The sequence below is a fragment of the Amblyomma americanum genome, chromosome 11, assembly GCF_052857255.1.
Source record: "Amblyomma americanum isolate KBUSLIRL-KWMA chromosome 11, ASM5285725v1, whole genome shotgun sequence".
In the NCBI taxonomy this organism is placed as follows: Eukaryota; Metazoa; Arthropoda; class Arachnida; order Ixodida; family Ixodidae; genus Amblyomma; species Amblyomma americanum.
Window position 1 is genome coordinate 5,380,937 of NC_135507.1, and position 12,135 is coordinate 5,393,071.

Sequence of the window (12,135 nt, forward strand, 5' to 3'; positions counted from 1 at the left end):
CTAAAACTTCTGCATTACAACAGGCATCTTCCATTCCCGATAATCCGACGAAGCATACATTGAGAGCATATGTCGTGGTTTGGCTGAGATGTTCGATAACTTCATTTGGGAATGACAGGCGACGATGAACTGAGGGTCGGTGGAGGAAAGGACAATATCGTCGACAAATCTGGAGAGAAAGCAAATTTGAAATGAAGATACCTCTTCGGCTGGCCAACAATAAGTTTATTCTTGCATGATATCATGCCGTGCGATGGACGCTAGACTAATCAGTCGAATCAATGAATGCATATGTAAACGTTTCGTTACCCGTCGGAAAAAAATCTAATCTATTACAAGCGCTACACACGGCGTAATAGAACAATATTAGCCAGAATGTATCAGAATGGACGTGACGTCTGGCTCACAACATTTTGGGTAGGTTTATTTTCCTGTGAGTGCTGAACTACTAGCAGCAAGTGGGATGACTGAAGCTCAGTCATCAAACCAAAATAAAACTGCATGCTATTCTAAACAATTTTTTGCTGCCAGGTGTCATCGTATGTGACGTTGACCTGCTGGATGCGTTATTCCCGTGGAAAAATTCCTGTGTTTTAATCATTATAATGAGCAGTTTATAGATTTAGTCGTTAGAATTATTTGAGCACAGAGCCGCCGAACCTACATGAGTACTCTTTATCACATAAAAATCAGTTTGCCTTTTTTGTTGCACTTTTCTGAGGAAGCAATCATTTATTAGACCGAATCTGCAACACCAGTATTGATCAAAAGTTCAGAGCCCAAGAAGTTGGCTTCTGAGGAGCGTAGCGTAGCCCTTGTAACATATATCGAAGTTCCATGGTTTGGAAAGGTGAGGACAACAATTCGTTTCACCTTCGAGGGATTTGGAACGCTGCCACCGCATAAGGAGTCACATATCATCGCCATCAATGAAGGCTTGGGTGCGCTATGCTTTTGACAAAGGCTTTACAGACGTACCGTTGGGGCCTGTATCAATTAGGCAACACCTCGTGGGTCAAACGCAATGCAGATTTCTAATGCAGAACCTCCTACCAGCCCTTGCATTCGGGTTTAAACTAAAATATACAATAATTTACTATCGGAAAAATAAGTCTCCAGGCTGCGGGAATAGCAATGTAGGCGTAATGTTAGAATGTCCGACGATCTGCTAATATCACTAGCACATTAAAGAGAAGCTAATTCAAACTTAAATGTCCATATGTGCCAAACTACTGGCGTATAGCGACGGTATGGCCTTTGGTTGCCGTTTACTCTTCCTGGAGTCTTTTATCCCCGGCAGTACATTGTAGAGGGGCAATCCGTAAAAACCATAATTTGCTTCAACGACCACCTCCGCCGCTACTGAAGAGCTTAACATTATGGTCATCAGGGTGACAATTGCAGTAGGGAAGACGACAACAGTAAATGAAGCCAAGGAAAAGTAGTGTACGGGAATGTGTTTTTTATACGGCGGTGTTGATGAAAGGGGGAAAAATTAGATGTGCAATCAGGCTCCGGAACGTCCACTATAGAGTGTTATGAACGGGATGCACACCAGCCGAAGAGGATTAAGGCGAAGATTCCATCGACCGGGATGACCACGGTAGCGCCAATTTCGACAGGTCATTTGATCCCTCGTTGACCCCACGAAAAAAAATTGGGTTGTCTCTGGGAACCTGCCTGCTGAACCTTTCCCACGCTCTTCAGGAGGGGGGGGGGGGGGGGTGAGCTGGCCTTTCCTTTGTCTGGTTTGCTGCGAGACGCGACCGAAGATGGACAAGACGACGGAGGGAAGAGGGGAACGGTGACTTCCAGTAATTAACCGTGTCTGACAAGAGCTGCCCGGACCGGAGAGAGCCCGCGGAGGTTGTGGCCGCGGCGCCGCATCTGTGTTTGGATGGACATTTGCAGCCTGGGGCGAAGTAGCAGCGGACCTCCGGGTCCTCCTCACCTATACCAATGAGTGCCTCCGCGTTCTTTTTTCTGTCTCACTCTTCCGATCTGTGCCTCGTGTTGAATTGGCCACCGCTTGTTGGAAGGGGTGGACCCTTAGGGTATTTAACGAGTGTCCTGAGTGGGAATAAACGCTCTGGGCCCTGGCGACAAGGCTCATCTAGTCACTCGACACTATGAACATTTAATCATTGACTGCTCTTTTGTACAACAGGTAAAAAAGTTTCTTCAAAGCGCCAGTAACCCTGTGTGTTTTTCTTGTCCCAAATGTCAGATTTCATCGTTCCTCATCCGTTATCCGGCCCAACCACGCTAGCCTGCATCACAACTACTGGTTATGCTACCCGATCCGTAATAACAGAAAATAAGTGAATCACATTCCACCGCTGGGATTCGAACTCACGACATTCGCATGTCGCATATCATGAGCAGCCAACAGAGCTGCGGCGGTTGTTCTCCCGCTTTTTCTTTCGGGTGTTTTTGTTTTGCTTGTTACGAAAGATTCCACCAATTCACCACCTCCACTACCCCCCCCCCCTCTCCCCGACCATTCTGGCACACATAGTATCCAGCTATTGAGTCTGCGAACGGCTCGTAACGACATACATATGAAAAAGCCATGTAACCACTGTCAGGAAGATTCCATGGTCAACATTTTGAGGACCAAACTACATGCAACACGCACTCGAGAGTAGATTCCAGCTGCAATCGTTGATCCCTTGATAGAAAACCGTTCGCGAAAGCGAAATGTTATGGGCTTAGATCCAACCGGCCGCATGTAGTTATCTGTTCTTCTACATTGCGTAAAACTATCTTGCACATAAAATGATTACGCTGGTAGTTCCTCCCACTTTCAGCAACATGACATTTTAAGAACAAGACATTCCCTCATGCTATCATTAGTTGCAGCGCTTGTTGGATTCTTTCATAGTAGGCCTTTGTCGGAAGGGGCCCCTCAATTTCGTTATCCTTGTCTCCTGAATAGCACACGTGTGGTTAAGATTTGGCTCGATCTTCAGGCCAGGATACGCTTTTAGATTCTTGTTAGCGCACGAAAAGCGAGTACCAAAGCATTTCTGATATCTATGGTCGCTACAGCAGCGAATTTTTCGCTTTGTTACATAAGAACAGCACTGGTCTCTGCTCATTCGCTGTTTCTGACATTTTAATTCTTTATCGACAGTGGATCTCTCAGTTGGACGTAAGTACTGTCCGGTAAAATTTTGTATTCTCATGTGAAAATATTTCAGACAAGTACTACAAAATACAGGCCAAAGCGCTTGCACTGATTAGTAGTCGTAGGGTCTCCTATATTTCGTTACTGCGAATGCGCAGCAGCAGAAGATTAGACGATTAAAACAAATGCAGCAATACGGGGCATCCGCCAGGGTTTACCGCTTACGCCCTTTTGTTCAGCAGACAAAACACAATGATTGCTCGAACAGTTTTTTTGTATTTAGTGCAAGTTGCGCCATTTACGCTTCATTTCCGCACGATCTTGTGGCCCATCTTATATAACGTAAACTGGGTTTTTAAATTAACGACGTAATTTTGTGAAACCCGAAGAAAACTTTTCACAAAAATCACAAAATTGTGGAGTACTTTAAGGCATTGTGCACTTATCAAACTGCTGGGCTTTCCGTTCCAGCTGAGCAACAAAATGGCAAGTATTAATTAAACAGTACTGGTTTTGTTGCCACCGCATTGCTGCAAACTTCTTAATATCATCCCCTCACCTAGATTTCTGCCGCCCCCTACAACGCTTGCCTTCTCTTGGAATCCACTCCGTTACTCTTAAGGACAAGCGGTTATCTCGCCTTCGCATTACATGTCCTGCCCAAGCCCATTTATTCCTGTTGATTTCGACTAGGACGTAATTAACCCGCGTTTGTTGGGATACGGCGGCCGCAGCTGGCATAGGACAGGGTTAATGAGACATGGGAGAGGCCTTTGCCTTGCAATGGGCGCAGTCAGAATTGTGGTGATGATGGTTTGCTTGTTTGAAATTTTCATTTTCTTGCACATAAAGCAGGAAGAGAGAAATTATTCGATTTTAAATACAAATATGCCAAGCGCGCACACACAGACGCACGTGCGGCTTGGGGCAAAATTAGCATTCTACTCCCTGCTTCATTTTCATTGCTTCCGTGACTCGTTGCGCACATTCAGAGTATCCGCGACAGGCACGATACAAGAATGCAATTTTGGCCGACGTGAGCGAATAATACAAACCGTATCAGCAGATTTTTTTACTTGTATACAAGCCATTAGTTTGTCTTCCGTGAGTCTTTTAAACAGTTAGCCCCTGAAAATCTAGAAGGTCAATGGCCACAGTAGTCCTTCTCCGTTTGTTTTCCATGCAGCATGGAATAAGTTACGAGAAAATTATTATATTAGAAGACCGCGGCAGTAATGCTGGTTTGCCCTGAAAGCCCTTCGCTGTTTTTGTGCAGCACTTTCGCTCCTTAATATTATTTGCACTATCCTCGGCTTTTTCGTTTTCCCGTGAATACTGCAACTTAGGAATAACAAGGCTGCTGTGCTTGTTAAATGATTTCCGGTAGAAAAAAACCTCCGCACTAGTTTAAATGCACTGAGTGTCCTTAGAGCCTCACTTAAACTCTTCCTCTAAGTTCCTTTTACTCGCCCACTGGCCAAAACTGGAAAGTTTGACCACACACTTGCGGAACACACACTACCTTTTTTGGAACACGATAAAAAATCTATATAGTATTTTCGTTTGTAGTAAAGTATGTTTGCGTCTTTCAGGTTATGCCGGTGTTTATTCAGTTGCAAAAGTCAGAAGAGAAAAAAGTCAAAAGTAAAAACAGGAAACAAATTTTGTCTACATCGCACAAAAATGCATGCGCTTTCGAGTAACTTACAGGTAAAGCAATCCCTTCATTACACGTAAATCATCTAAATAGCCAAAATATGTTGCCTCACAGCGCCACGGGTAAGTGCGCATTCGAAATTCTAAAGACTGATATGGATATTACTCAGAGTGGACTAGACGCCTCTCGATAAATAAGGCGGTTAGCAGTAATCGGTGAAGAATTAAGCATTCAATATTAGTTAACCAACCTATCAATTAGCTGTATTCTGATGCGCTACACCGCTGGCAATGCTATTGCCGGAAAAAGCGCTTTTTTCACTCGAAAACCATTCTTTTTAATGACAGAACATCTTAGAAGAAACACCCGATATGGTGTGCGAATGCAGGTGGGAACAGTAGTAGGCGTAAGAGTATAGAAGAAGCTCTCCCAGGATTTCATCTATTTGTTGCAACATGAAAAATAAGCCGGAAATGCTATTGCTTTCGCCATTCTCTAGGGCACTATTTAAAAGAAAAAATAAATGCGGAAAACAGGCAAGGTAAGTGTAAGCTAGATGCCTATCAAACAGACGGCGATAGGAGAGCTTGAGCGGTGGCTACTAATGTTGGCATGATGCTGGCTTTCTGCAGTGGCTCTTGAAGCTGCGAGCAAATCAAGTGACCCAGTTACTACACTGGCTATAAACAGGCGTTTGTTTGTTTTTCCTTACACCTATACGGAGCTCGGTGAATACGAAAGCACTAGGGTTCACCGAGCGCCAGTTTTTTGGGGCCTAGGTGATGGTGATGGAGATGGCAGGAGAGTGGTGAATCCTGAGCTAGCGGCATTTCTTAGAAATGCTGCTCTCTTTGCGCGAACCTGTGCGCTTCGAAAACTTCGTCGCAACTAGCAAGCCACTGTTTGCTAAACTACGCTTGTTACCTGTTGATCTGTTTCGTGAGAAAAACACTTGCTGAATGTATACACAAAATAGCTAGCAACAATCCTCCCGTCGATATGTCTATACTCTGGTGCTTGAGTTTACCGGCAGAAAATTGTGGAACCGTCTGCCGTGTGACCTAAAAAACGTGCCTAAAGGTTTTCCAAATAAAAAATCACTACCTTGAAGTGAATGAAGTACTTTGAGTTCACACCGGCACTTCACTGTGTAACTTCATGTCGTTCGCTTTATATTAGCTTCACGTAACCCCGCATACATATACCCGTATTTAATATGATGTTAAATTTCTTGGTTATATATGATATTTCGTGATCTAGTGAAGCGATATTACGCATTCTTATTGATCTGTGGGATGTGATATTTGTAGGGTCATATTGTACACTAAATTAACATTGCTGTATTTTGTGCATAAGTTTTACGCGTTCTTTGATGCGTAAGTTTTTAGTTAGTTTATATTTTCTTTGACTTATGTTCTTTGGTATTTTTATTAGTGTTTAGATGCCGAATGTGCGGTTTCTGTTGCCACTCGCTATGGCCCCAGCAGCGTCTGCGTATTTCTTATAGGGCAGCAAAGGACAATAAAAAGAGAAAAGAAAAAGAAAGGAAACTGTGCGATGACACTTAGTCCACAAATGCACCGAATATCTATGTTTATGGCAAGTGTGAAACAAAGAAACAAGCAGAAAAACAAAGAGAAGACTTCAAGACAGTTCGCGGAACGGACATCTTGCACGTGTCGTTTGTAGTGCATGGACAGCTGAACTTCGACATTCGCCTTTACTAGTGTGCCGATTTTTAGCAGGTGTACGAAGATTCCACTTGCATTAAAATGTTAACTGGGAGAGCTGATGATCATTCAAAGCGAAATGGCTGGCCACTCTACAAGGAGACGAGCACCGCCATACTCACCACACGCTGTATAATGGTACAGTCGGGCGCCTTCCTGCAACAGTTGCTGCTCGCTCGGTACCTAAGCGCAATAAAGTTTTCAAATTCATTGGTCTTTCAAATTGTGCCGTTATTTGAATTTTACTTCTTATCATGCTACTTCTTTTCTTCGTGTTTTTTTCCTACCCACAGAAGAGGAAAGGTAAGTGGAATTCCATTCAACTTAAGCTTTCTTAGCCGAGTTTAAAGGCGTTAGAAACCCGGACAAAACGCAGAAGACATCATTACGTGATCCCTCCGTCCTTTAAGATTTATAGCCCATGTGTAAATGATATCTAAGCTTGATATTTGAAGTACATCTCTGGAAATTAAAAATAAAATGAAGTCAATGAAATAAAATACACAGCATGACTGGAAATCAAAGTTCGAAGCATTTTCCACAGCTTCAGTGAGAGCGAGTTCAGGCTTCAATAGTCTGCCTCTACTGTGGTGGCTTCTGTTGTATTTTGAATATTGTGATTGACTTAACTCCTTTTTGCGCTGTTTGCCATTTTGTGCTTCGCTACTGATGAATATTGCAAACCTGAGGTGACACTGATTATTGCATTCGAACGCTGTTTTCAACATATGTAGTTTTTCAGCGCTGAAAGGATTGATAAAAGCGAGCCAAAATATTTTGAAGTTGTGAATACTGTATCAGCGTCGTCTGATGGCAAAATATGCACACAACCAGAAGAAAATCAAGGCGAGGATGGCTTGGTATGCCGAATGTGCTGTTTCTGTGGAACTGCGTAATGAAATCTGCAAGTCTAAAGATTACTACAACAGTGAAAAATGCAGCTTTTTCTCAATACTCAAAACTACAACCCTCTTTGCACATCATGGCAGTTATTTTCTGGGATGACGTGAGAACCTCGCAGAACAATTGTCCCAGAGTAACATACGCTGGTTTTCGCCTCAGATGTTCCGCAATTTTAAAAAATAGGCTTTCTGAGGTAGAGAAACGTTTTCGGCATAACATTGTCAGTGGTGTAGTTCATCTGCAAAGACATGCTAACTAGAAGGCTCGTTAACGAATATGTAATAAACCAAACATTTCGACTAATACTGTTACACTGCTTACATATTTAGAGGCGTGTGGCCCACAGTAATTAATACCAATATCAATTATTTAGAATTTTGAAAACGCGCTTAACGTCGACCCTGTTGCCCAACAGATTCTGCCTATATCGCACCGAAATAGCATCCGCTTTCGGAAGGGTTGCAGGTAAAGCAACCACTCCAGCGCACATTACACATCACAATAGCTAAAACTTGTTGGGCCACATTGCCGAGGGTAACTGCGTTTTCAAAACTCTAAAAGCTGATATACATGTTACTTACCGTGGGCTACACGCCTTTGAATTAATAAAGACACTAAAATTAATATTTAAAAGTTTACTATTCAATATTAGTTTCCCAGCCTACAAGTCAGCACGTATTCGCTGTGTTCTGATGCGCTGCACCGCTGATAATGTTATGTAGAAGCTGATGGTTACACGCATTGCATTCGTTGAATACGAAGTTCGTAGCAAGTAAACTTTCCCTATTACAGCCATAAAAATTTAAAGTCAGACAAAAGTGGCTTTTATTTCTTTGAAAAATCTGCTGTGAAGGTGTTTCTTCAATACATGCCGTATCTAGCGCAGTCATGGACTCTTGGCCGAGGCACTTGCTGCAGACGAGCAGCTCACTGGTTTCTACATGCTAGCGTGTGACCTTTATCCTGCATTTGGTTCTGTTCAGGGAGAAGAACCGCTTCTTCTCTATCGTTGGCAGTATCTGCTGCCTATTCTTGCTCTCCGCCCTAATCGCTGGACTCTTCGCCGGCACTAGCGTTCTCACAAGCGGTGAGAGGCCTGCTTCTTCATCTCTCGCTACCCCTCTTGTTCTCATAAAACATGTCTCGCCACTTGCACGTGAAGATATGAGGACAGTAGTTGAGAGCAGTAGTTGTGAGTTTCCAGCGTAGTTTACTGATACAGTTTACATTGGATAAACAGAGCACCCGTCTACTGTATGCATTCAAACAACAGGGTGCACAGAACAGGAAACAGTCGCTTCTTCAAAGTATAGCACAATCTCAATACAGGGCCTACCTTCAATTTCGCTTTTATCAAAATGCGCCCACAGTGAACGGATTAGTTCACCACCGGATGGTAAGTGCAAAATGCCGCAGGCGTAGAGACAAGCAGAATATTTAATTTCGACATTTTCATTACTGGTCTTCCGTCCATTCGAGATCCGAGTTTAAGCAACGTGTGTCGACATCGTGCCCACTTACGTCGATTGTGAGCTATACAGACTGTTGCATTTGCAATGGTTTTCTGAAGGTGAATCTTGTAGCAACATTGGCACTATTGAAACTCCAACAAAAGTGAGCACTGCAGTTACCTTGAAGCTCGAGGAACCTTGATAGCTGAAGGCTGCGCTACAGGAGCCGTACGCGAGTCCAGCACTGAAGGAAGCTCGATAGCTTGTTAATGTTTGTCGGAGATGGTCATGCGAGACTACTCATTGAAACCTCTAACACGTCGCCCGTAACAGAAGAGGAGGACGATGAAGTAACGGAAGACCGCGAAAGAACATACGCCCCAAAACCCGGATCCGGATTCGTGAACCCTGCGGACGGGACGCCGACAGTGCAGGCAAGTTCCGGCTCCTATACCAACAACCAATGGGCAAAATTTCCTGCTCATGTCGCGGTACCTTGAAAGGTGTGGCTGCCTTAAACCCATAGATATCCCCGTTTAGAATGAAATGTACACTTGCACTAAGTATTACCTACAACACCAAACACGTGCTCTCGGCTGCCTTAACGAAGCAGCGGTGGCTTGGCGGTGAATACGGGTCATACGTGCAGCCGCCAGTCTATGGGCTTAGAATTTCAGTTGCGTGCATTACTGCACGTTCAAGTGCAGTAAAGCGAAAATCGCATTACTGTCTACGCCCGCGTGTTGGAGTTCACAATGAACGATGCATTACTTGTGCTGTCGCACTCAAATGAGCTTAATCGTGCGTGTACTTGGCCGCCTTGGAGGCAACAAGTGTGCATTCAATCGCCATGCATTCAATAGCCAAATGCCGCCATTGAATTCACAATAAGTGCGGCTGTATTAATGTTCTTCTCGCACACTAAAAGCCTAAATGGGAGTAGAAGGAGGGAGTAAGCTGCCTTCTGGCGCATTCCTTTCAAGGGTCAGTGTATGCTTGCAAGGTCGCGGTGCCGATTTCGATCACTAAATATGTGGAATCCTTACTCTTTGACACGGAGGCATACTCCAACCAAAAAGCATAGTAACTTGATGCAGTCGGCAATAAATAGAAAGGGCTTTTAAACGGGGCGCCGGAGCGCATGATGTTAGCGAACAGAGGAGATTGGAACCTCAGTTAAAATCTTCATAACTGCTGGAACTTTGCATGTTTTGAAGAGAGAATATGTTTTCGTTGTCAACTGTATATATTATTTTTGGTGAAGCCAATTTACCTCAAGGATTGGGCAGCATACCCTACCCCTACCAGGGAGGGCGCTAAAGGAATCTTTACTGCCTTGTACACTTGTGTAGAGTAATTCACGTTTGAGTGTAGGAACTGTTTAGAGACCCTGACCATTGGGAGGCAGCCCACTCTTTCTTGTTCTCTGAAGTCTTCTTTTGCTGCGCTTGCTTGCATGTGCAAACGAAGCGCAGCGCTGTTGTGTTGAGCATTTCTTGTAGTCAGCGACAAAATACAGGGGCTACAACAAGGATGCGGCACTTAAATTGTACTATTTCATCCAGTGAGACAACTGCCAAGTTAACTGACGCTGAACGCGCCAAATATTAATTTCAGAGTACATCGGCAAGTGAAAAAAACACTGAGAATATCTATATACAACTTTCTTCAGAGAAAAAAAAATGGCCCTTTTTATCTATGTTCAAGTTCGGTCGGCATTAGTGGACGCCTTTACTCGTGATAGAGTTGCATTTAGAATTGAAGCACTACCCGCCATGCTATTAGAAAGCGTTATGACAGCAACGAAAAGAACCCCGTATCACTGCTTGCAAGTGAACAGCATAGTGCCTAGCCTCAGAGATTCAAGAGTTTTGCATCTACAGAGGTTTGCATTGAGGTTTGCATCTACAGACGGACGGCGGTGGCGACAGCTGCATTTTAATTTCGGCCTTTTATAGCTTATGAAAGCATGGTTTCGAGAGGGAGTGGTCTTTTTGCTGTTGGTACCCAGTAATGAATGTGCCGATACATATGAATCTGAATGTTTGCACGGCGTCCACTTAGGTCAACTAAGGCTATTGGTCGAGTCAGAGCTACACGTTGATTTCTTCGCCATCGCGAGGATAACCTTCTTAAACGAGTTAAGAATACCGACTTCTGCATGCGGTTCCACTGAAAGCCGTATCAAATGGTAAGAGTTGCTGAGTTATAAGATGAAAATCACTTTACGAAGTGTGCTAATGTGTCAGTAAAGAAAGTAAGAAAAGGTAGCTTTATACCTACGCGTCCTCGCTCAAGGAAGTTTGAAAGAAAGAATTGCAAAAATACGGCACTAAACATGCTTCAGATTTGCCTGGTCCCAGTGCAGATTGCGAATATATTATGTTAATTGGCGGAATGTTGGTCGTATGATATATTAAGCTGTTCAGTGTGCTTTAGTTGAAATGGGTGAGCATATTTCATGGGCGAATTACCCGTGACCAAGTCCCTCTATCGCGATGAGTTTTACTTTTCTCATTGTTGCATCTCAAATTCGAATAAGGTGCGAAGCCACACGCATATCATACTTTCCTTCACAGTTGACACGGACTTAATGAGAGCTAGTTTTTTTTCGGCCGTCTGTGCACCCCTGTCTCTGAAATATCTGCTGGTTTTTTTTTTTCTCACGTGTCTGTACATAGCTCCGCTTTAGACATCCCTAGTAGTGTCCTTAGCTGCGCCGTCCCCATGTCGCTGGCCATGTCCCAGGAGTGTCTTCGTTTGATATCTACTAGTGCAAACCCAAAAATGACGCCGGTGGCTCCTTGATATGTCCATGCATGTTCTCAGAAACTCAGGTTGGCGTTCTGAAGTTTAAGTAATTAAAACAGGCCACAACTGTAAGCACGAATGTTCGTTCCTTCTTACTGCCGAATGTTATAAGATTGCTTTCGGTGCCCTTCTTGGCTTGGCAATCAAATAAAACTCTGTAACCAAGTTTTAAACTGTGGTCGCACAGCAATATACTGTAATTCTTAAGTTCTGGCCTCCACAAAGAGCAATATGCTACAGCTTCTAAACACGCAAAATTTCAATGCTAGCTGTTGCTTTCTGCCTCGACGAATTGTTCCAAGAAATGATGCCTCTCTGTGTTATTCCTCAGACACAACCCCTAAGCATCATCATCATCTTTTCACCTTGTCTTTTCTCAACCGCCGCAGAATCTATTCAGCCTCACTTAATTCCAATTTGTCTGATAAAAAAGGTCACTAGATCTGATATCGT